This window comes from Anomaloglossus baeobatrachus, chromosome 7, assembly GCF_048569485.1.
Source record: "Anomaloglossus baeobatrachus isolate aAnoBae1 chromosome 7, aAnoBae1.hap1, whole genome shotgun sequence".
Classification (NCBI taxonomy): domain Eukaryota; kingdom Metazoa; phylum Chordata; class Amphibia; order Anura; family Aromobatidae; genus Anomaloglossus; species Anomaloglossus baeobatrachus.
The window spans coordinates 158375213-158401707 of NC_134359.1; the positions used below are offsets into that span (position 1 = coordinate 158375213).

The 26495-nt window shown below is 47.6% G+C and overlaps 1 protein-coding gene and 1 long non-coding RNA gene across 9 annotated transcripts in view; one reads left to right on the forward strand and one right to left on the reverse strand.

The window, feature by feature from the left end:
- The window catches only part of GULP1 (GULP PTB domain containing engulfment adaptor 1), a 2424202-nt gene that overhangs the window by 1085799 nt on the left and 1311908 nt on the right, over positions 1-26495 (reverse strand). The gene's annotated exons all lie outside the window — the stretch shown is intronic.
- On the forward strand, positions 19925-24984 carry LOC142246026 (uncharacterized). Its single transcript, XR_012724852.1, has 4 exons — positions 19925-19987; positions 23912-24010; positions 24731-24832; positions 24925-24984. It is a non-coding gene; the product is annotated as an uncharacterized LOC142246026 (long non-coding RNA).

Consider the following 26495-nt stretch of genomic DNA (forward strand, 5'->3'; position numbering starts at 1 on the left):
TATTCCATTAGTGCCCCACTGGTGCCAAGCTGTTTCTAGCACCTCTGCATGACACCCTCCTGCTCTGTTTTTAATAAGCTATAATGATAGCAAAAAATACTGCCATTTAGTGGCATCATAGAACTGGCTGTTGTATTCCATTAGTGCCCCACTGGTGCCAAGCTATTTCTAGCACCTCTGCATGACACCCTCCTGCTCTGTTTTTAATAAGCTATAATGATAGCAAAAAATACTGCCATTTAGTGGCATCATAGAACTGGCTGTTGTATTCCATTAGTGCCCCACTGGTGCCAAGCTATTTCTAGCACCTCTGCATGACACCCTCCTGCTCTGTTTTTAATAAGCTATAATGATAGCAAAAAATACTGCCATTTAGTGGCATCATAGAACTGGCTGTTGTATTCCATTAGTGCCCTACTGGTGCCAAGCTATTTCTAGCACCTCTGCATGACACCCTCATGCACATTTTGCTACGCTAATGTTATAGCAAACTCAGGGAATTCATTGCTGCATTTGATAATTCGGAGGGATAGAAAGTCAGGCTTCCTTTAGCTTTTCCTTCTGTTCATAGACAGCATCTCCAAGAGCAATTTCTCCTCCACGTCTAAGTGTGGAGAGGCAGCTAGTGCGCATGCGTGTGCCGATTTACCCCAGCTGCAGCCTAATTACAGTGTTTCGCCTAGTGAGTATGCTCAGCCTGACTGTGCCATTCCTGACGCTAAGTCTTCATTTCGGGATGCAGCGCATGCTCCCACACTAAGTGTGAAAAGCCTCTTTGCACAGGTGCTTGCATTCCGTGCCGGGTCTAAGTCCTGTTTTGTGCCTAGACACCATGCTAAAGCTGATAGTCTTTTTTCAGAGACTGTATTTCATGCTACTGAGCATGCTCAGGCACTTACTGCATCAGAGACTAGGTCCGGTAATGAACTCTTTGGCCCTGCCCCTGATGTGGGGGTCCCATATAGACCACAGGGCATCAGGTGTCCTCCCAAATGGCTTGCAGAGGCCCACCCCTATGACTTGTCACCGCATTATTGATGGTCAGACGATGACTAGTGAGGTGTTTGGGTCATGGCAGCCATGAGGTCATCATTGAAGTTGCGGTTCCAAATAGGACGCTAGTTATGCCACTCATGACGTGTCACTCTACTTTTGTCTCCAGGAGTTGCATTGTGGTTCACCCTGGTTTGGGGCGGACCCAGGTTATAAAAGGGGCTGGAGCCAACAAGGAGGTGCACAGTCTTCTATTATGCTCCGAAAGAGCACACCTCCATGTGTTGAACCCATTGCGGCTTTAGGCCAGAGGTAGGCAGGGATAGGGTGTCGATGCAGGCCACCACCACAGTTGGTAACGCAGAACGGTTAAGACCAGCTCCTGTCCTACCAGTCCTGCTTGTGCAGCCCAGTGGCAGTAACAGGCCTGCTGCTGCTGATGCGCCTGCTGTCCACAGGTGTGCCCCTACGCACACGGTCAGCGTATTCAATGGCCCCTGTGTTGTTAACAGGGAGTTTCTGGGCTGGGTGGGCATGTGGACCCTGTGACGCTAACAGGGCTCCCAGTCTCCAGATCCAAATGGCGTCTAACTCGGTTCAGGCTACTATTAGTTTCATAGCCACACAGCTCTGTATCCTCCACCTAACCTTCCAGTTGCCAACCTCTCCTTTTCCAACTGGGAGCACGGTGCACACTGACTGCTGATGGGGATATATACCTTTCTCTTTCTTTTCTTATTAATTTTCGTTATATAGCGGTAACATAGTATATACCACTTTATCCAAATCTGCCAGTCCCACTGTAACAGATGGTGTTTCTTCAGCAAATGTTACTGTTGCTTAACCACCAAATCCACGGACCAAAACTTTTTTCCCCTTTCCAACACACCTGTTCCCCTTTCCACCAGCATCTGTCCTTTTTCAACTCATTTTGGTATATGACCAAAAGTGCAACTCTGCAGGGACACCGTACTCAACGCCATCTCAGCACAGCAGCCAGCCCTCGGTCCCTCAGATGTGGACAAGTAAAAGACCATTTCCTCCTATCCATGACAAAGCGTTGAGATTCACTCTGTGCAGCACTGGTGTTTAGTGGAAAAGCAGATCTAAGATTGCGTACCACATTCTGCAGATACTCCTGTATACGTGCGTCCATTTCTATGGCAGGAATTATTTCGCCAAATTTTGTCTTGTATCGGGGATCTAACAGTGTGGCAACACAGTATTCTGGATTACTTTGAATTCGTACAATCCGAGGGTCATGTTGTAGGTAGTGCAGCAAGAAGGCGCTCATGTGTCTTGTGCATCCAGGAGGACCAAGTCCTTGGTGTGTTGGTGGCAGAGAGGTGAGAATCGTGCCTCCTTCCTCTGCCCTCTCCCCACAACCTCGCACAACCGAAATGTGAGCAAGCTCTCACTCATCTGCTGAGTCTTCCATGCCCATCGCCAGTTCGTCCTCCATTTCTTCATGGGCTCCTGCACCTTCCTCAACACTTTTTGCTGATACTATGCGCCCTTGTTAATCCCTCTCCCGCACCATGACTGCCGCATAGGTGCCGCTAACCATCTGGACCTCGTAGATGTTGTTATCCCTTCCGCATATGACTCCTCCTGTACTTCCTCCCCTTCCTCTTGTCCCAACACCTGACTCCGAATAATAATTACAGTGTGCTCCATCATGTAGATGACCAGAATTGTCACGCTGAGAATGACATTGCCAGTGCTAAACATCTTCGTCGACATTTGTAAACTGTGTAGCAGGGTGCATAGGTCCTTGATCTGACACCACTCCAGCAGCGTGATCTGCACCACCTCTGGATCAAGTTATCCCAGGCTATATGTCATAACGTATTGCAGCAGGGTTCGGCGGTGCTGCCACAAACGCTGCAACATGTGCAGATTCAAATTCCTGCGTGTGGGCACATCGCATTTCAGGCGTTTAACCACCAGACCTAAAGACTTCTGTAGCGACGAAAGTTGTTGAGCTGCTGTGTGCGCACGATGGAAGTGAGCACATAGCGAGCGTGCCCGCTGCACAAGGCCATGTAGGCCGTGATGGTGTTTTAAAAATTGCTGGAGAATTAGGTTCAACACGTGAGCCATACAAGGCACGTGTGTCACATTGCCCTGACGATGGCCCGCAGCCAGGTTTGCATCATTGCCGCACACGGCTGTTAAGTCACCAACGGTGTCCGCTCCGTCAACTTGTACTCCGGTCGCCAGGTGACAACGTGTTCCTTTCATGCATAGTGCTGATGATGGGAGAGGAGTCGATGCCAGCGGCGCAGGTGGACGCAGGTTATGCTCACCCACTGGGCTGCATTACCTTGACAGATGCAGAATCTCTGGCTGAATGTAGCTGGTGGGTATCTCACAGATGAAATACCATCATTCAGCTACAACCAATGGGAAGACACCACAACCTTTTTTATGCCCATCCTGTCTGCAGACCACTGCCAGACATAGCTCTGCTTTTACCCCCAGTTCAGTTTTATGATTTTGTGTGCTTGTTACCTGACTACTTTTCCTGCTTGCTGTTTATGTACCTTGTTGGCCGATCCGCATTTCACCTCTGCTTGTTTTCTGATTAAGTCCTGGCCGTCCCATTCTGTTCCTGTTCCTCAATTAATGTTTTGACCCTGCCTGACTACTATTCTCTGGAACTGCAGCCTTCCACAGGTATTAATCACCTTGGGCCCTGTGTAATTCCTAATCCCTGTATAGGGGTTAAAGGGTTTCAGGGTTCTAGGGGTCCTGCTTGGTGAGTGGCTTCCCTCTAGCCTATCATTTACAGCCCATCTGAGTGTGTGGATCAAGGAAGGCGTTACACCGCGCTCTCTGCAGAAGGCCATGTGGGCCAGGATAGTGCTTTAAAAATTGCTGGACAACCAGGTTCAACACGTGAACCACACAAGGCACGTGTGTCACATTGTCACAGCGAAGGGCCTCACCCATGTTTGCATCATTGTCGCACCCGGCCTTCCCTGGCTGCTGGTTGAGTGGAGACAACCATTGATGAAACTCGGTCTCCAGAGCTAACCGTCCACAACTTCTCAGCGGTGTGACTGACATTTCCCATACATTTCAAAATAAACCTTTGACCGCCTGATGGCATTGAGCTCTGCTGCCAGCATAGTAAGGAGGTGTGTGGTAGTCCTTGTGCGCAGTTACAAGGAAGGGTGGCCTGACCACACAGGGTTTGCGCCAAGGTGGAGGACCCACACGAGGTTGAAGAGGCAGAAGCAGTGTATTAACTTCTACATACAGAAGAAGGATTGAAAAAACTCGTGGGGACGGCAAGACTTGTACAGCAGACCCTTCTCCATCTCTCCCCACATTAACCCATTGCCCAGTCAGCGACATGTAACGCCCCTGTCCATGCTTACTGGGCCAATTATCTGTGGTGAAATGCACCCTGTCACACAGAGTTTCTCAAGGAATCAGTGATGTTTAGTGCGACATGCTGGTGTAGCGCGTGCACGCCTTTGTTGGAGAAGGAGTGGCGCCTGGGCATCGGCTCTTGGGGCACTGTGATGGGCATAAGGTTTCGAAAATCCTCGGTTAAAAAGGTTGGAAAGGCAGCATTTTGGTAGCCAACAGTTTCCAGATGCTGAAAGTCAACCTCTAAGCCATGTCATGCCCTTCTAAAAGCATGTAAAACACAGCGAGGGGACTCCAACCACAGTCTCCCTCGTTTCCACTAACTGGGCCACACACACCCCACTTGACTGGCATCGGTTGAGCCCCCTTTTGAAAAAGAAAAAGATGCTTTGCATGAAGCACTCTCAAAAATACGCGTGCCTTTCCCGTCCCCTGGCTGACCCAGGGGAAGAAAAGTCCTCTGAGAGCCATGACTTGTTCATCTTGGTTCTTTTAGAAACACAGCGAGGGGACTCCAACCACAGTCTCCCTCGTTTCCACTAACTGGGCCACACACACCCCACTTGACTGGCATCGGTTGAGCCCCCTTTTGAAAAAGAAAAAGATGCTTTGCATGAAGCACTCTCAAAAATACGCGTGCCTTTCCCGTCCCCTGGCTGACCCAGGGGAAGAAAAGTCCTCTGAGAGCCATGACTTGTTCATCTTGGTTCTTTTAGAAACACAGCGAGGGGACTCCAACCACAGTCTCCCTCGTTTCCACTAACTGGGCCACACACACCCCACTTGACTGGCATCGGTTGAGCCCCCTTTTGAAAAAGAAAAAGATGCTTTGCATGAAGCACTCTCAAAAATACGCGTGCCTTTCCTGTCCCCTGGCTGACCCAGGGGAAGAAAAGTCCTCTGAGAGCCATGACTTGTTCATCTTGGTTCTTTTAGAAACACAGCGAGTGGACTCCAACCACAGTCTCCCTCGTTTCCACTAACTGGGCCACACACACCCCACTTGACTGGCATCGGTTGAGCCCCCTTTTGAAAAAAAAAAAAGATGCTTTGCATGAAGCACTCTCAAAAATACGCGTGCCTTTCCCGTCCCCTGGCTGACCCAGGGGAAGAAAAGTCCTCTGAGAGCCATGACTTGTTCATCTTGGTTCTTTTAGAAACACAGCGAGGGGACTCCAACCACAATCTCCCTCGTTTCCACTAACTGGGCCACACACACCCCACTTGACTGGCATCGGTTGAGCCCCCTTTTGAAAAAGAAAAAGATGCTTTGCATGAAGCACTCTCAAAAATACGCGTGCCTTTCACCTCCCCTGGCTGACCCAGGGGAAGAAAAGTCCTCTGAGAGCCATGACTTGTTCATCTTGGTTCTTTTAGAAACACAGCGAGGGGACTCCAACCACAGTCTCCCTCGTTTCCACTAACTGGGCCACACACACCCCACTTGACTGGCATCGGTTGAGCCCCCTTTTGAAAAAGAAAAAGATGCTTTGCATGAAGCACTCTCAAAAATACGCGTGCCTTTCCCGTCCCCTGGCTGACCCAGGGGAAGAAAAGTCCTCTGAGAGCCATGACTTGTTCATCTTGGTTCTTTTAGAAACACAGCGAGGGGACTCCAACCACAGTCTCCCTCGTTTCCACTAACTGGGCCACACACACCCCACTTGACTGGCATCGGTTGAGCCCCCTTTTGAAAAAGAAAAAGATGCTTTGCATGAAGCACTCTCAAAAATACGCGTGCCTTTCACCTCCCCTGGCTGACCCAGGGGAAGAAAAGTCCTCTGAGAGCCATGACTTGTTCATCTTGGTTCTTTTAGAAACACAGCGAGGGGACTCCAACCACAGTCTCCCTCGTTTCCACTAACTGGGCCACACACACCCCACTTGACTGGCATCGGTTGAGCCCCCTTTTGAAAAAGAAAAAGATGCTTTGCATGAAGCACTCTCAAAAATACGCGTGCCTTTCCCGTCCCCTGGCTGACCCAGGGGAAGAAAAGTCCTCTGAGAGCCATGACTTGTTCATCTTGGTTCTTTTAGAAACACAGAGAGGGGACTCCAACCACAGTCTCTCTCGTTGCCACTAATTGGGCCACACACACCCCACTTGACTGGCATCAATTGACCCAATTTTCAAGATGAAAAAGATGCTTTGCATGAAGCACTCTCAAAAATACGCGTGCCTTTCACCTCCCCTGGCTGACCCAGGGGAAGAAAAGTCCTCTGAGAGCCATGTCCACATTGTCAGTGGACAGACACGTGTGCTTATCTTCCAGCAGACCCCCAGCAGCACTGAAGACAGGTTCCGAGAGAACGCTGGCTGCAGGACACGACAAGATCCCCAAGGCGTACGTGGCGAGCTCAGGCAATTTATCAAGATTGGAAGCCTAAAATGAGCAGGGCTCAAGTTGCACAATAATGGAATCGATGTTTCCTTGCATATACTCATATATCTGTGTGTCCTCCTCTTTTTCCTTGTCCAGCTGTTTTGTTTTCGCATGAGTATATGTCCTTGTCACTTTCCCATGTGTTTGAGTTGTTTGTCACCTTTTGGACACCTTTGAGGGTGTTTTCTAGGTGTTCTTATGTGTTTGTGATTACCTGCCATTGTTTCCTATGCAGTTCGAGTTCGGTTCGTCGAACGTTCGACGAGCCGAACTCGAACGGGACCTCTGTTCGGCGAACCGACCTCGAGCCGAACTGGGACCGGTTCGCTCATCTCTAATCATGACACCCTCCTTTTATGACCTTTGTTTATTTTGCCTATGTGAAGCTGCATCTGGGTTTTTTGTTGTTTTTTTTTTTTGATTGAGTGATCAAGGGGTTATTCTTGTACCCCACCCCTTTACAGCTGAGTGCACTTGTATGTGTATATACTGGGGCAACTAAAAGTCTGCCCCATGACAAGTATGCACCATATAAGTATGATGAATTGATTTAGGCCAGAGATATTATTATGATGCACTTGGTAATTTATCATCTGCCATCATCTAATCACCATGTCTATCTTCCCACAGGTATGTCAATTCATGCACTCTACGTTCCCATGAACTGATCTCCACTTCCCTTTGCTCTGCTGTGTGTTCTAATACCTGGTATGTCAATTCATGCACTCTACTTTCCCATGAACTGATCACTTCCCTTTGCTCTGCTGTGTGTTCTAATACCTGGTATGTCAATTCATGCACTCTACTATTGCACTATATCTGACCTGTTCTTTCTTTGCTTCAATATCTTCCTGACATCCTCCAGCATCTCACTGTGCTCTCCCCCCACCCCCTGTTTAGCACCCTCCTTTTATGACCTTTGTTTATTTTGCCTATGTGAAGCTGCATCTGGGTTTTGTCTTGTTTTTTTTTTTGATTGAGTGATCAAGGGGTTATTCTTGTACCCCACCCCTTCACAGCTGAGTGCACTTGTATGTGTATGTGGCGCCCTAGGACCTGGTCGCCACAACGGCATTGCCCTCCTGAGGGTTAATGCTGAGCCTGGAGGTAATGGGGAAATCTACTGGCCAGTAAGTTAACATCCACCGCAGTTTCTCCCTCAGGCCAGTAGGGGGAGCTCTGAACCTGAAGTTTCAGGGAGCTTCCTTAAGCCTGACCTGGGGGAGGAGTTAGTTAGTCTGTAGGGAGCAGCAGAAGTGAACAGACACAGAGTGAGCTGTCCTGTGAATCTGGGGCCTAGAGCTGGAGCAGTTTGGCCCAGAGAAGCAGGAGTAGCTGAGAGGCAGCAGAGAGACTCGGACATCGGAGTCTGTGGTTGCCAGGGTATAAAATCCGTCCCTGGTAGCCGAATCCGAAGGGCAGGGGAGCTGCAAGCCCCTGGCCCAGACACATCCAAGGTACAGCTGCAGCATCAGGGCCCGGTGTGGACCCCAGCGGAGAAGCACCAGGGAGTGGGCCTGCGCAGCCACCTACAGAGGGAAGGGACGTGCTATTGGTCCCAGCAGCGAAGAGGGCCATTGCTGGATTCAGAGAAGCAGGGTCCTATCATCACCAAGAAAGGTACAGGAGTAGGCCTCATACTCAGCTGGCCAGAAAGATCACCCCAAGTACTTCCAGGCCGACCGGAGCCCCATCACCACCTGTAACGGTCTCCCAGGACTGGACTGTTCCCAGAGTAAAAGAGGAAAAGGTAAAGAGACTGTTGTTTGTGCCTGGTTCTTTCCTCGCCTGTCGGCCCTGCACCGTGTTAGTCACACAGCACCATAGACTTTCACAAGCACCAACTGTGTCCCGGGCATTGCTCCACCTGTGGGGAGCAGTACTACCATAGCTGCTATATCATCATCCCGGAGGCCTCACACAGCAGCAGCGGCTTAATAGCCGCATGCCACAGGTGGCGTCACGAACACAACCATTAACAAGCAAGCCACATATTCAACTGACACCCACCAGGGCCACGGAGCCGGGCCCAGCCACCACTGACTACCACCGGACTAGTCCGGCCCGGCACCGGGTGTCCCATAGCCCTGGGGTGGGCGAGTCAACTTTTGGCGTCACGAACAGGATTTCGTGCCCGGTCCCACCGGGTACTGTGCGCCTGCCGGAATTGTGCTTAAAAGACTGTGTACTGGCTGCAGACCACCGCCGCCATTAGCCTCGCCGAGCGCAGGAAGAAGGGGGGCGTGCCTGACAAAGAGCGCGAAGGGAGCGCGCCATCAGAGCAGAGCGCTGTTAACCCCGCGCGACCCGGAAGAAAATTTGAAAAGTGAACGGAGCCTGGTAAGGTTCACTAAGGGGGAGGAAGATGTCCGACTCAGAGGGAGGGCAGGTGGCTGCCATAGCCCGAGACGCCGCAGCACCAGCAGAAGCAATCCCAGTCGCCGTCGCCCCGGCCCCCACTGTAGCGCCGGTAATGCCGATCACCATGCCATACATACCGGGAGCAGAATGGCTGCCGCAATACTCCGGGGAGTCCCATACCTTGAGTGACTTCAGAGAAAGCCTGCACAGCTTATTCCGGGTGTATCCGCTGACTGAGAGCCAGAAGGTGGGCATATTAATGGGACAGCTAGCCGGCGCAGCCCAGCGTGAAGCAAAGTCATGGCCTGATACAGATAAAGGGACAGCAGCCCAGATACTGGCCAAGCTAAAGAGTACGTTTGACACTCGCACCGCAGCAGAGATAAAGATGAGATTCTTTGGGTGCAAGCAGCGGGCCACAGACAGCATAAGGGACTATGCCCTAAACCTGCAAGAGGCCCTGAAAGCAGTTAAACAGGTGGACCCAGAGAGTGTACGTGAAGAAGACAAACTCCTAACTGAGCAGTTCATAGAGGGGCTCCTGTCAGATGCCCACAGGACCCAGCTGCGTATCCTGGTCCTGCAGAACCCTGCTCTGGACTTTGCCAAGTTTAAGGACCAGGCCATCAGGGTACTGAGAGAATCTACGCCGAATGACCCAGTACCCCTCCGGCCTCCTGCTATCACGTACCCCGGGGTGGTGCCTGCAACACGAGCCACTGCAGGGGCTGAGGCGCAGTCCCTGGATAAGGATCCCACTGCGGAGCTCAGACAACAGGTCCAGGAGCTGACCAAGACTGTGGCTGCCCTTGCCAAGACCGTGCAGTCTCTACAAATGACCCCCTCGCCTGCGAAAATCGAGTTGGCTTCCAGCCCAGAGGACGTCCCATGGATGCGACAGAGAAGGATTCCGCCGACCCGAGGCAGAGACACAGACCGGTACGATTCAACAGGACAACCGATCTGCCGCAACTGCAACCAGGCGGGCCACATTGCACGACGCTGTCCTTTAAATGGGCCGAGCCTGGGGCCAGGAGCCGACCCCCAGGTGTAAGGAAGCCCGGCTCAACCCCCAGCCGCAGCAAGTATGTGGGAGGACGACCGGTCCTTCCTATTGTGCTGGATGGGATCCCTTTGAATGCCCTCCTGGATACGGGGTCCCAGGTAACAACCATCCCCCACAAACTGTACAAAAGATATTGGGCCGATTCAGACATTGACCATGGCCCAGATGATGATTTAACAATTGTGGCCAGTAATGGTCAGCCCTTACCTCAGATTGGGTACAAAGAAGTAACCATTAAAGTGGGGCGGGTGGAATTGCCATGTCAGGGGATGATAATTGTAGATATTGATCGCAAAGAATCTGACCCACTGCTAACTCTTGGTACAAATGTGATAGAAAATTGTATTGCCGAAGTGATAATTTTGTTACAACAGGCGTCTGAAACTGCCAGCTCCGGGCAGCAGCGTGTCCTACAGAGGGAGATCAGAGCCCTGATGAGGAGGCAGCAGGTAGAGCTGGCCGGAGGAGAAATTGGCAGTGTGAGGGTAAGTGACCCCCTCCCCATTGTAATACCCCCAAGAAGTGAAATGTTGATATGGTGTCGGGCAGCAATAGGCCTCAAGGGTCAGGATTACCATGCCTTGGTAGAACCAATGTATTCAGACAGTAGGCCTGGAGTCCTGATAGCCAGAGGGGTAGCGGACGTCCGCAAGGGGAGAGTGCCCGTCCGTGTCCTGAATTGTGGGGAGGAGGAGGCCAAATTGCCCCGGTATGCCACTGTGGCAAAGTTGTACACTGTCGGCAACAATACCATTAAAGCAGTGGAACCCTTGATCCCGTCCGACCAGGCGGAAGACAATGGCTCCAAGGGGCAGCCGGAAGACTGGTGCCAAAAATTACATGTGGGCACCGACTCCACCCCCTCACACCAAAAGCATGGGGTTTACCGGGTGGTACAGGAGTACGAGCGGGTCTTCAGCAAACACCCCCTAGATTTTGGGCAGGTGAAAGGGGTTCAACATCAAATCCCCACGGGTGATCATCATCCCATTAAAGAAAGATACCGCCCTGTACCCCCCGCACAGTATCAGTGTGCCAAGGAAATGTTACGGGAAATGAAGGAGGCTGGGGTTATCAGAGATAGTTGTAGCCCCTGGGCAGCTCCACTAGTGCTCGTAAAGAAAAAAGATGGTACAATGAGAATGTGTGTAGATTACAGGCAAATTAACCGCATTACACATAAAGATGCCTATCCACTACCCAGAATAGAGGAGTCACTAACAGCCTTAAAGTCAGCTAACTATTTCTCCACCTTGGATCTCACCAGTAGGTATTGGCAGGTTCCCGTGGCAGAGGCGGACAAGGAGAAGACTGCATTCACGACACCAATGGGTCTCTGTGAGTTCAATTGTATGCCATTCGGGCTCTGCAACGCCCCAGGGACATTCCAAAGGTTGATGGAGTGCTGCTTGGGCCACCACAACTTCGAAACCGTGCTGCTGTACCTGGATGACGTAATAGTCTACTCCAAGACTTATGAGGACCACCTGAAGCACTTAGCAGAAGTGTTTGAGTCCTTGTCGAAATATGGCCTGAAGATCAAGCCGTCCAAATGTCACCTCTTGAAGCCAAAGGTACAGTACCTGGGTCATGTGGTCAGCGCAGAAGGCGTGGCACCTGATCCGGAGAAAGTCACGGTAATTAAGGACTGGCCAAGACCCACCACGGTGAAGGAGGTGCGGCAGTTCCTTGGACTGGTGGGCTACTACCGAAGGTTCATTGATGGGTTCACCAAGATAGCAGCGCCCCTTCAAGATCTCCTGGTGGGCCAGCCGAAGCAGGCTAAGAAGCAGAGCCCTCCATTTGAATGGGGCAGCCAACTGGAAACATCCTTTGTCCGGCTGAAAGGGGCTCTCACGGGAGAAGAAATTCTGGCCTACCCTGACTACAGCCAACCGTTTATACTGTACACAGACGCCAGCAACGTGGGACTGGGAGCAGTTCTGTCCCAGGTACAGGGAGGCAGAGAGAGGGTAATAGCGTACGCCAGTAGGAAGCTTCGGCCCACGGAAAGGAATCCAGAAAACTACAGTTCCTTCAAGCTGGAGTTCCTCGCTATTGTGTGGGCAGTGACTGAACGCTTCAAGCACTATCTGGCATCGGCCAAGTTTACCATCTTCACGGACAACAATCCGTTGACACACCTGGCAACAGCCAAGTTAGGTGCGATGGAACAGCGATGGATGGCCCGGCTGTCTAACTTTGACTTTACCATCAAGTATCGGGCTGGCAAGAAGAATAACAATGCTGATGCGCTGTCCAGAATGCCTCACTTACCCGAGTCTGGAGAAGACCTGGATGAACTCGAAGAGATAGAGTTACCGGCTTTCCATCACCAGGGTGTTTCACAGTGTGAGCATGCTGTGGGAGTGAAGCGCTTAAACCAGCACGAGGTCTCGGTCAATCCATTACTCCACCATAATTGGGAAGAAACACAGAATGGTGACCCGGCCGTGCGATTGGTCAAGGAGAAGCTAGCGCAAGCTGAGACCCATCTTGGCCCAGACGCTCCAGAGGAAGCCCAGCAGCTGTGGAAGGAGAGGGGACGACTGTTCACCTACCAGGGCAAGCTCTGCAAGAGATATGTCAACTATCGAACAAATGAACTTGTCTGGCAGATAGTGGTTCCGCAGAGGGATGCTCCAATGGTCCTAGCAGCGTATCATGATAACGCAGGGCACTTCGGGTGGAAGAAGTTGGAGGCCTTACTCCGTGATCGGTTCTACTGGGTGCACATGAGAAAGATGATCGAGAAATGGTGCCGAGACTGTGGCCCGTGTAACTTGAGGCGGAAGGATGATGCCAGCCAAAGGTCTCCCCTACAGCCAATTGTCACGAAGCAGCCCCTGGAGTTGGTGGCCCTGGACCACGTGAAGTTAACACCAAGCCGGTCAGGCTATGTGTACGCCCTCACCATTGTGGACCATTACTCTCGTTTCCTGGTAGTAGTGCCTGTGAAGGACCAGACAGCCAGGACGGCAGCTAGAGCGTTCCAGGCATCCTTTTGTCGACCGCACGGCTATCCGGAAAGGGTACTGACGGATCAGGGTCCTGCATTCGAGGCTGAAGTGTTCCAAGAGTTCTGTAACATGTACGGTTGTAAGAAAATTCGAACCACACCGTACCACCCCCAGACCAATGGACTGTGCGAGAAAATGAACCATGTGGTTATTGATATGCTGAAGACCCTACCGCTGGAAGAGAGGAACCAATGGCCAGAAAAGTTGCCAGATCTGGTAGACTTGTACAACCACATCCCAGTGAATTCGACCAACTGCAGCCCCGCTTACCTGATGCGAGCCAGACCAGGCAAGTTGCCTGTAGACTTTGAGATGGGGACTGTGTCGCCTGAGGCGGTTCAAGAAATAGAGGATTGGGATGCAGAACGGCAGCAGCGGTACCGTAAGGTCCAGGAGTGCGTGGAAAGGAGCCTGTCTCAAGCAAGAACGAGACAAGAACAGCATTACAATCAAACAGCCCCAGCAACTCCCTTAGCACCTGGAGAACAAGTCCTCAAGAAGAAGCGGAAGACGCATAAGTTGGATGATCAGTGGGAAAACGAGCCCTACACCATTATCCCCTCCAACTTTGACAATAGTAAGGTATGCCTCATAAGCAAAGATGAAGGCAAGACCTGTCAAGCAATTTCCCGAGACCGCCTGAAAGCGTGCCCTGAACGGTGCCGAATCCAAAGAGAAATGGAAGGAGTACAAGGAAGTCCCCAAAGTCAAGAGAAAGAAGGGGAGATGATTCAAACCATCCTTGGGAAGTTCCCCAAAACTTGGACCCGAATCAACAATGCCATAGTGGTACCAGTTTTGGCGTTTCCGCAGTTGGTCGAGCCAGAAACAGAAAAGGTTCCGGATCCACCTAAAGAATCGTCCGCTCCAGCACGAGATGACACGCCAGCAGTGGAACAGGAGGATCAACCCCCTGTCAGTGGTGAACCTGTCATACCCTTGGCGACTCCTAGACCACAAAGGCAACCATCACGCTTACCTATTGGGGTTAGGCCCACCTGTAGTGCTGAGATAGAAGACGCACCACGTAGTCAGGGGCAAACACCAGAGCTACGTAGGTCCCAGCGCAGCACTCGGGGACAACCCCCTCTAAGGTATAGGGAGTCTACTGTATAAAGTAAAGAGTACTTATTAGAGTGTAAATAGTTATGCAAAATGTCTGTCATGTTGTGCACACAATGCTTTCTTTTTCTTTGATTGCGAAAATGGACAATTGGGCCACTGGACTATGGGTGGCCAACACCTAAATTGTTCATAGTTAGCACCAGTGTGCTCAAACACCCCTGAAGAAAAACCCGTCCGGCGTGCATAGAGTGGGGTCATCAATGCTCTGACGCACGCCCAGAGCCTACGTTGGGGGTTTGATCGCGGTCCCCCATGGAGCAGTGTAATGGACACCCGGCAGGGAGCCACACTGGACTCTTATAGAAATGTTTAAGATTGTAACGTTAAAGAGAATGTGCCTCCCATATTGGGATGAAATGTATGACATGTTATGTTTTGTTTCTACAGTCCGGGAGTACTGAATTTAACTAAGGGGGAGTGTGGCGCCCTAGGACCTGGTCGCCACAACGGCATTGCCCTCCTGAGGGTTAATGCTGAGCCTGGAGGTAATGGGGAAATCTACTGGCCAGTAAGTTAACATCCACCGCAGTTTCTCCCTCAGGCCAGTAGGGGGAGCTCTGAACCTGAAGTTTCAGGGAGCTTCCTTAAGCCTGACCTGGGGGAGGAGTTAGTTAGTCTGTAGGGAGCAGCAGAAGTGAACAGACACAGAGTGAGCTGTCCTGTGAATCTGGGGCCTAGAGCTGGAGCAGTTTGGCCCAGAGAAGCAGGAGTAGCTGAGAGGCAGCAGAGAGACTCGGACATCGGAGTCTGTGGTTGCCAGGGTATAAAATCCGTCCCTGGTAGCCGAATCCGAAGGGCAGGGGAGCTGCAAGCCCCTGGCCCAGACACATCCAAGGTACAGCTGCAGCATCAGGGCCCGGTGTGGACCCCAGCGGAGAAGCACCAGGGAGTGGGCCTGCGCAGCCACCTACAGAGGGAAGGGACGTGCTATTGGTCCCAGCAGCGAAGAGGGCCATTGCTGGATTCAGAGAAGCAGGGTCCTATCATCACCAAGAAAGGTACAGGAGTAGGCCTCATACTCAGCTGGCCAGAAAGATCACCCCAAGTACTTCCAGGCCGACCGGAGCCCCATCACCACCTGTAACGGTCTCCCAGGACTGGACTGTTCCCAGAGTAAAAGAGGAAAAGGTAAAGAGACTGTTGTTTGTGCCTGGTTCTTTCCTCGCCTGTCGGCCCTGCACCGTGTTAGTCACACAGCACCATAGACTTTCACAAGCACCAACTGTGCCCCGGGCATTGCTCCACCTGTGGGGAGCAGTACTACCATAGCTGCTATATCATCATCCCGGAGGCCTCACACAGCAGCAGCGGCTTAATAGCCGCATGCCACAGGTGGCGTCACGAACACAACCATTAACAAGCAAGCCACATATTCAACTGACACCCACCAGGGCCACGGAGCCGGGCCCAGCCACCACTGACTACCACCGGACTAGTCCGGCCCGGCACCGGGTGTCCCATAGCCCTGGGGTGGGCGAGTCATGTATATACTGGGGCAACTAAAAGTCTGCCCCCAGACTTTGTCTGCACCATGACAAGTATGCACCATATAAGTATGATGCATTGAATTAGGCCAGAGATATTATTATGATGCACTTGGTAATCTATCATCTATCATCTGCCATCATCTAATCACCATGTCTATCTTCCCACAGGTATGTCAATTCATGCACTCTACTTTCCCATGAACTGATCTCCACTTCCCTTTGCTCTGCTGTTTTATCTAATACCTGGTATGTCAATTCATGCACTCTACTATTGCACTATATCTGACCTATTCATTCTTTGCTTCAATATCTTCCTGACATCCTCCAGCATCTCACTGTGATCTCCCCCCCCCCTGTTTAGCACCCTCCTTTTATGACCTTTGTTTATTTTGCCTATGTGAAGCTGCATCTGGGTTTTTTCTTGGTTTTTTTTTTTTATTGAGTGATTAAGGGGTTATTCTTGTACCCCACCCCTTCACAGCTGAGTGCACTTGTATGTGTATATACTGGGGCAACTAAAAGTCTGCCCCCAGACAAGTATGCACCATATAAGTATGATGCATTGAATTAGGCCAGAGATATTATTATGATGCACTTGGTAGGGACCCCAACGTAGAGAAATACTTTGGCGTAGTGTTGGGGCTGTATTGCATTGATCAATTCAGTAGCTAAATTTCTCTTTATTCATATATTCATGGCAGTAATGCAGGTTCCATTTTTCACATTTCATTCTTACATATAGCTATTGAATTTTTCATGTCAGTATTCACACAGCAGTTTCTGCTATTACATGTATTCCCCCTTACATAGTCACTGGTGTGCATACCTTATCTCCCCATAGTTATGTTTTTTTAGGTTTTTGCACCCAGTTCAGACATAGAATGGAGTTCCAAACGTTATTTCTTATTTGCCCCCAGACTTTGTCTGCACCATGACAAGTATGCACCATATAAGTATGATGCATTGAATTAGGCCAGAGATATTATTATGATGCACTTGGTAATCTATCATCTATCATCTGCCATCATCTAAACACCATGTCTATCTTCCCCCAGGTATGTCAATTCATGCACTCTACTTTCCCTTGAACTGATCTCCACTTCCCTTTGCTCTGCTGTGTGTTCTAATACCTGGTATGTCAATTCATGCACTCTACTTTCCCATGAACTGATCTCCACTTCCCTTTGCTCTGCTGTGTTTTCTAATACCTGGTATGTAACTTCATGCACTCTACTATTGCACTATATCTGACCTGTTCTTTCTTTGCTTCAATATCTTCCTGACATCCTCCAGCATCTCACTGTGATCTCCCCCCCCCCTGTTTAGCACCCTCCTTTTATGACCTTTGTTTATTTTGCCTATGTGAAGCTGCATCTGGGTTTTTTCTTGTTTTTTTTTTTGATTGAGTGATCAAGGGGTTATTCTTGTACCCCACCCTTTCACAGCTGAGTGCACTTGTATGTGTATATACTGGGGCAACTAAAAGTCTGCCCCCAGACTTTGTCTGCACCATGACAAGTATGCACCATATAAGTATGATGCATTGAATTAGGCCAGATATATTATTATGATGTACTTGGTAATCTATCATCTATCATCTGCCATCATCTAATCACCATGTCTATATTCCCACAGGTATGTCAATTCATGCACTCTACTTTCCCATGAACTGATCTCCACTTCCCTTTGCTCTGCTGTTTTATCTAATACCTGGTATGTCAATTCATGCACTCTACTATTGCACTATATCTGACCTATTCATTCTTTGCTTCAATATCTTCCTGACATCCTCCAGCATCTCACTGTGATCTCCCCCCCCCCTGTTTAGCACCCTCCTTTTATGACCTTTGTTTATTTTGCCTATGTGAAGCTGCATCTGGGTTTTTTCTTGGTTTTTTTTTTTGATTGAGTGATTAAGGGGTTATTCTTGTACCCCACCCCTTCACAGCTGAGTGCACTTGTATGTGTATATACTGGGGCAACTAAAAGTCTGCCCCCAGACAAGTATGCACCATATAAGTATGATGCATTGAATTAGGCCAGAGATATTATTATGATGCACTTGGTAGGGACCCCAACGTAGAGAAATACTTTGGCGTAGTGTTGGGGCTGTATTGCATTGATCAATTCAGTAGCTAAATTTCTCTTTATTCATATATTCATGGCAGTAATGCAGGTTCCATTTTTCACATTTCATTCTTACATATAGCTATTGAATTTTTCATGTCAGTATTCACACAGCAGTTTCTGCTATTACATGTATTCCCCCTTACATAGTCACTGGTGTGCATACCTTATCTCCCCATAGTTATGTTTTTTTAGGTTTTTGCACCCAGTTCAGACATAGAATGGAGTTCCAAACGTTATTTCTTATTTGCCCCCAGACTTTGTCTGCACCATGACAAGTATGCACCATATAAGTATGATGCATTGAATTAGGCCAGAGATATTATTATGATGCACTTGGTAATCTATCATCTATCATCTGCCATCATCTAAACACCATGTCTATCTTCCCCCAGGTATGTCAATTCATGCACTCTACTTTCCCTTGAACTGATCTCCACTTCCCTTTGCTCTGCTGTGTGTTCTAATACCTGGTATGTCAATTCATGCACTCTACTTTCCCATGAACTGATCTCCACTTCCCTTTGCTCTGCTGTGTTTTCTAATACCTGGTATGTAACTTCATGCACTCTACTATTGCACTATATCTGACCTGTTCTTTCTTTGCTTCAATATCTTCCTGACATCCTCCAGCATCTCACTGTGATCTCCCCCCCCCTGTTTAGCACCCTCCTTTTATGACCTTTGTTTATTTTGCCTATGTGAAGCTGCATCTGGGTTTTTTCTTGTTTTTTTTTTTTGATTGAGTGATCAAGGGGTTATTCTTGTACCCCACCCTTTCACAGCTGAGTGCACTTGTATGTGTATATACTGGAACAACTAAAAGTCTGCCCCCAGACTTTGTCTGCACCATGACAAGTATGCACCATATAAGTATGATGCATTGAATTAGGCCAGATATATTATTATGATGTACTTGGTAATCTATCATCTATCATCTGCCATCATCTAATCACCATGTCTATATTCCCACAGGTATGTCAATTCATGCACTCTACTTTCCCATGAGCTGATCTCCACTTCCCTTTGCTCTGCTGTGTGTTCTAATACCTGGTATGTCAATTCATGCACTCTACTATTGCACTATATCTGACCTGTTCTTTCTTTGCTTCAATATCTTTCTGACATCCTCCAGCATCTCACTGTAATCTCCCCCCCCCCCTGTTTAGCACCCTCCTTTTATGACCTGTGTTTATTTTGCCTATGTAAAGCTGCATCTGGGTTTTTTGTTTTTTTTTTTTTTTTATTGAGTGATCAAGGGGTTATTCTTGTACCCGACCCCTTCACAGCTGAGTGCACTTGTATGTGTATATACTGGGGCAACTAAAAGTCTGCCCCCAGACTTTGTCTGCACCATGACAAGTATGCACCATATAAGTATGATGCATTGAATTAGGCCAGAGATATTATTATGATGCACTTGGTAATCTATCATCTGCCATCATCTAATCACCATGTCTATCTTCCCACAGGTATGTCAATTCATGCACTCTACTTTCCCATGAACTGATCTCCACTTCCCTTTGCTCTGCTGTGTGTTCTAATACCTGGTATGTCAATTCATGCACTCTACTATTGCACTATATCTGACCTGTTCTTTCTTTGCTTCAATATCTTCCTAACATCCTCCAGCATCTCACTGTGATCTTTCCCCCCCTGTTTAGCACCCTCCTTTTATGACCTTTATTTATTTTGCCTATGTGAAGCTGCATCTTGGTTTTTTTTTTTTTTATTGAGTGATCAAGGGGTTATTCTTGTACCCCACCCCTTCACAGCTGAGTGCACTTGTATGTGTATATACTGGGGCAACTAAAAGTCTGCCCCCAGACTTTGTCTGCACCATGACAAGTATGCACCATATAAGTATGATGCATTGAATTAGACCAGAGATATTATTATGATGCACTTGGTAATCTATCATCTATCATCTGCCATCAACTAATCACCATGTCTATCTTCCCACAGGTATGTCAATTCATGCACTCTACTTTCCCATGAACTGATCTCCACTTCCCTTTGCTCTGCTGTGTGTTCTAATACCTGGTATGTCAATTCTAGAGTTGAGCGCGGTTCGAGGTTCGAGGTTCTCCAGTTCTAGGCTCGAGTGATTTTGGGGGCTGTTCTAGATCGAACTAGAACTTGAGCTTTTTGCAAAAGCTCGATAGTTCTAGATACGTTCGAGAACGGTTCTAGCAGCAAAAAGCAAGGCTTTTTACAGCTACAGTGTGCAGGGAGCAATCCTGGCAGCCTGCCAGAAGCTGGTAACCAAGATAAACATCGGGAATCCAAGCAAAGCGCTTTGGTTAGTAACCCGATGTTTATCCTAGTTACGTGCAGGAAGCCCATACTTCCCCGCTCACCTCGCTCCACCCCCTCCTGCCCGCGGCATGTACACACGTACACACACAGTTATACACACACACACACACACATGGTCCCGCTCGGCTTACCTGCGGTGATGAAGTCCCGCCATCCCGACCTCAGCGCTGTCACTGTCCTCCATGGCCGCCGCTTGTCACATCACCTTCTCTCGCTTCCGACCCAAGACTGACTAGCGGTGACGTCACGGGCCTCTCGCGATACTTGGCTGTGAAGGCGGCGGTCATTGAACTCAGTGACAGGTGCTGTCAGTGTGCTGGAGATCAGTGCAGGTAATGTACCTCGCTGACAGCAGCACTTGTCATGCCCTGCAGTGACCTGGGCTGACCCATTGATGTTAGCTCAGGTCACTGCACTGCTCTCCTGGCCAATGGGGATCATCCTGCTCTTCATTGACTGGGACAGTGTGGATCGTCATGGCAACCCCTTGGATTACACCAGACCTGGATTTGTTTTTCTTGCTAATAAATTGGTTAAAGAGGGAATGTTTTGGGGAGTGTTTTTTCAAATAAAAATGTGTTTGTCGTTTATTTTTTTTTATTACTGACTGGGTTGGTGATGTCGGGTATCTGATAGACGCCTGACCTCACCAACCCCAGGGCTTGATGCCAGGTGACATTACACATCTGGTATTAACCCCATATATTACCCCGTTTGCCACCGCACCAGGGCGCGGGATAAGCTGGGGCGAAGCACCAGGATTGGCGCATCTAATGGATGCGCCACTTCTGGGGCGGCTGCGGCCTGCTATTTTTAGGCTGGGGAGAGTCCAATAACCATGGACCTCCTTAGTCTGAGAATATCAGACCCCAGCTGTCTGCTTTACCTTGGCTGGTGATCCAATTTTGGGGGGACCCCTACGTGTTTTTTTTTTTAAATTATTTATTTAATTTAAAATAACAGCGTGGGGTGCCCTCAGTTTTGGATTACCAGCCAAGGTGAGGTTGCCAGCTGTGGTCTGCAGGCTGCAGCCGTCTGCTTTACCCTAGCTGGCTACAAAACTAGGGGGAACCCTACATCATTTTTTTTTCATTTTTTTCGCTAAATACAAAGCTAAGCACCCCTTAGTGCCACATGAAAGGCACCAAAGGGTGCTCCACTTTTTCTCCACTTTTTCTCCACTTTTTCTCCACTTTTTCTTCACTTTTTATCCACCTTTTATCCACTTTTTATCCATTTTTTCTCCACTTTTTATCCACTTTTTATCCACTTTTTATCCACTTTTTATCCATTTTTGTCGTTCTGTCCTACTCCAGCCTTTAACCCATTTCAGTTAGCTCAAGAGATGAGACGCTTTTTCAGGACATTGAGACTCAAGGCCCATTTCTCAGCCCAGGATGACTTTAGTTCACACACCAGAGAGGATGACAACTCTGGCACCCTATCCTTGCGTGACCTTAATCTAAGGCTATCCAGCACTTTCAATCCTCCTAAGACCTACCACCCGGTTGAAACTTATATTTCACTGGTCACTCATGATATTAATAAAACAGAAGTATCGAGAGTGGTGAATATAAAATTAAACACAATACGACAGCTGAGGAAAACAGGGCCATTCATGATCTCAAAAATAATAAAAAAATTGTGATCAAACCGGCTGACAAAGGAGGTTACATCGTAGTACTTGACAAGACTTACTATCTAGCTGAGATACACAGACAATTGGGAGATAGATCCACATACTTGCCCATCTCCCGGGACCCCACGCCCCAGATCCAAAATTTAATTAAGGACAAAGTCGATTACCATTTACACCTTGGCACTATTGACACTAAATTGGCAGAATTTCTTGTTAAAAAAAACCCCGTCACACCGGTCTTCTATATCCTACCAAAAATTCCCAAGAATCTCCAATCTCCCCCAGGGCGACCTATAGTGGCTTCCACAGAGTCAATACTCTCTCCACTTGCAATTACCATCGATAAGATTCTAACGCCTCTTATACCCAGAATTCCGTCATACCTAAAGGACACTTCTGACTTTCTGATGCAAGTGACACAATTAGGCACGCTTCCACCTGATTGTCTACTCGTCACTTTTGATGTAAACAGTCTGTATACGAGCATCGAGCACAGTGACGGTATCCGTGCCGTGGACTGGTTTCTCGATTTACATAAGACACTAACACCATCACAGCAGTCTTTCTGCATGGACTTGTTACATCTGGTCCTGGGTCACAATTACTTTTTGTTTGAAGATCAATTCTACTTACAGCAAAGGGGTACAGCCATGGGATCAAATATGGCGCCACCGTACGCCAATATTTATATGGCGCATTTCGAGGCACTATACATTTATGATCATCCTCGGTGGGTACAGCACACTTTAATGTGGAAAAGATATATAGACAACATATTTGTCGTATGGCATGGTAACCTAGACTCCCTGAATGAATTCTACCAGGACATCAACTCGTATCGACCAGGGCTTACGTTCACGATCCACAGTGATTCAAAAGAAATTAATTTCTTAGATACCATGGTTCTTCTATCTCCCAACGGTATAATCAGCACAGATCTTTTCGTGAAGCCGACAGATAGGAATAGTCTTCTGCATTTTTCAAGCTGCCACCCTTCTCACACAAAGAAAGCATTGCCATTCTCCCAATTTAAGAGAATTGAACGTATTGTCTCCGATCCCTTGCAGCGCCAAACTCGACTGCAAGAAATGGGAGACAAGTTTGCATCCAGAGGCTACCCGAGTAAAATTGCCCACAACTTCATACAGAAACCACGATCCAGTCAGGACAACAACCCACGTATCACCTGTGTCCAAACATACCATCCTTTTTCACCTCTTTTCAAGGGCATAATTTCCAAACATTGGTCCCTCCTTCAAACAGCTTACCCCTCCATTACTGAATTTTCAGCCTTACCTTTATTCTGTCACAAAAGACCTAAGAATCTGAGGGACAACCTCGTTAAAGCCGACATAGGGTCTGCACAAGCCGAATCACGGCAGACCTTCCTTGGGACTCCAAAAGATGGAAATTTTCCATGTTTACATTGCTTTCAATGCAATAACCTCACTCGGGGTAGCATGTTCACACATCCACATACAGGTAGAAATTATCCCATCAGAGGTTTCTTCACATGCGACTCGTCTTATGTCATCTACCTTATTAAATGTCCTTGCGGTCTCGGATATGTTGGGGAGACTACCCAACATATCCGAGACCGCATTAGTAAACATAAGTCCACCATACGGTGTAAACAAATCCTATTACCTGTTCCACATCATTTTGTGACACACAACCATACAGTGGCTCAACTCAGATTCCAAGTCATTGAACATGTTCCACCAATACGTAGAGGTGGCGACAGAATTAAGAAACTTAAGGAAAGGGAGTCTTTTTGGATTTACACTCTGGGTACATTAGAACCAAAGGGCCTTAATCGAGAATACGAGGTACAGGCTTGATTCCTGTACCTCATGAGTGTATTTTACGTCTTTCCAGTATGCAAGGAGTCCTGTTTCTTTACCCCCTTTTTTTGCCTTCTTTTATTTTTTATTTTTTATATTCTTTTTGTTCCAATATATACACAATGTCTGGTTATCTTGTCTAATTGTGTTTTATTTACCTTCCAGGTTCCCTTAGCCACGTGAATTTCCCTGATGCACTCCATTACGACTCACTTTTCACCATAGTAGTCACGTACCTCACTTTCATCTGTCAGCACTATATAGGTTTGTATTAGGAATCCACTTGTTCCTGTTCTCTCTTCTTTATTTTTTATTTTATTTTATTTTATATTTTTATCCTTATTTATTCCTTTTTGTTCATCCAATTGAATTATTCACCTTATCTATGTGTATTTTATTTATTCTTTTTCTTCATCATACATGTTGCACTATAGTTTTCCTCTCCCACGTATAGCCACTATACACCACCACTGCACAGCCAATAGTACATTGTTTTACACGTGCCACACACTCACATAATTTCCCTGGATATCTTTATGTTACTCACATCACCTTCTTCTTCCCCTTTTCTTCCTCCTTTTTCTCATTTTTTTCCGTTTTTTCCTCTCATACTTTCTTACATTCACACTACCTTCACACTATTACCCCATGTGGCCTGCCACTTCATGTGTCCCTGCACAAATTTCACGTTACTCTCCTACTGCTCTTTTCATGTTTATATGTTCTATCTGATCATCACGATCTTTGCTTCACACATACACATTATACTGTCCACACAGCCCCTGACGCTATCCACCTACATTATCTATTCACTCCACCTGTCAGCTGATTAGGAGCACCAATCATACCACTATAACGCTACACCCCCTTCATTCAGAAACAAACACAGCTCCACACTCGCTCTGCGCATGCGCGGGTTATGAGACCTATGCGCATGCGCTGGCGTGCGTTCCACTTACCTCACTGTGTTCCACTCCGATACAGGAAGTGGACGCAGCGTTCATCACAGGCGCATATAAAGAGCCCTCAGCTATACACACACCGCGCTGACGCCATCTCTGGAGACCCACATCCCCACCAACGCAGGTACTACATGAATGGCACCTTTATAATCCATTCATACTATTCTATACTTTTTTGCTGTCTTGTGAATTATTTACAATCAAAGTTACCTCTAGTTGCAGGCCTCCTCTCACCTAACCTCAGCTGGCATTTCTGCCATTCCTCCTCCCTGGAAGGTACATTATTATATATCCCTCATCTATATATTCCTCTTCTATGTGACTGACCTATATGCACCATGTGTGGTATGTGTATAGTTATTATAGTTCGTTTTTCTTTAATCTAGAAATCCTGCACTGTTCGCTATAGGGGAATTTCTCTTAGACAAACTAGACCTCTCACCTGCAGGGAACTTCTATACGTTTTTCCAAAAAACCCTAATTTACAGACATACACTCAGCGATACGTACAAAACAGGTACATATGGAATTACCGACCCCTAATTGTTCTTATCTGTAAATTTTATTGGCGTACATGGTCATGTTTCATATCTTGCTCTTTTCTTCCAAATCTTAGTGACCCTCAGAGACTCACTCCACGTCTAATATTAATGCCCTATCTGTTAGTGAGATTCCTCCCTCTCTGGTAGGTTCACCTTCTTACTTTGATTTCTTCTTTCCCTGCTTTCCTCTTGTCCTCTTTTCTATTACTTACATTCTACATTTCATTACTTATACAGATCACGTTACATCAAGAATTGCATTAGTGTCACTCCTCTGTGACATGTTCGGGTCTCCCATCCGACATTGTGCTACTAAACATTAATTAGTACCACTGATCCGGTAGGTTGATACATACAGGTTCCTGTTGCACTCTATAATATTGACATTACGTTTCTTAAATAAATTAGGACCATAGTATTACCCTTCACCTTTCTTTTCTTCCTCGATTTATCCCCTTTAGGACTCCTCCCTGTCGTGCACGACACCACAACACGTCCTTGATGGACACTCCCTTAGCACTATATCACTGAGTATAATTACTGAGGTATGTCCCCTTTCCCTTCTGACTTGTGTAATCAGACTTTTTTGTTCTACTTTTTTTCAAATTATAACTTGATCTCCTTGTTTACCTTTTTCATAGACCGCTTACGCATTCTTCTGATACACTTTGATGAACATCATTATCTGTACTGATATGATTTGACAATCCTTTTATACTTCTAGGTACGTGTCTTATTATCATGTATGGTCACTCCTCTAATGGTCTCTTTCATGTCTCAACAGATTGTCATTTATCTTATATCTTAATGGAGATTTCCATGCTTCATCTATTGGTGCCTATGAAATTAATGGATTAAGTGTTCTTTTTTCTTTTGTCTCTGCCATTTTCTTTATAATTATGACTTGTCTGATCATGTAATCACAACAGTGTATCACTGATACTGTTTTTAATTTTATGTATGTTTTTTCTTTTTTCACACTAGTCCTATTGTCCCTGTGAAAGATCCTTTTGGATCGAAACGTTGGACGGACTTGTTTGTATATACACAATAAATCAACATTTTTTTCAAACCAAAGATTCCTCTCTTACATTGTGGTGTGCCGGATATATTTTTGTAATACTGGACTTATTATTCCAGAGCACCCCCACGTTGAGTGAGCCAGGTCTACCTCAATAATACAGACTCATGGCTAGTGACACTGGACCATGTAGAAGACAGGGTGGTGCTGGTAAACATACTGGA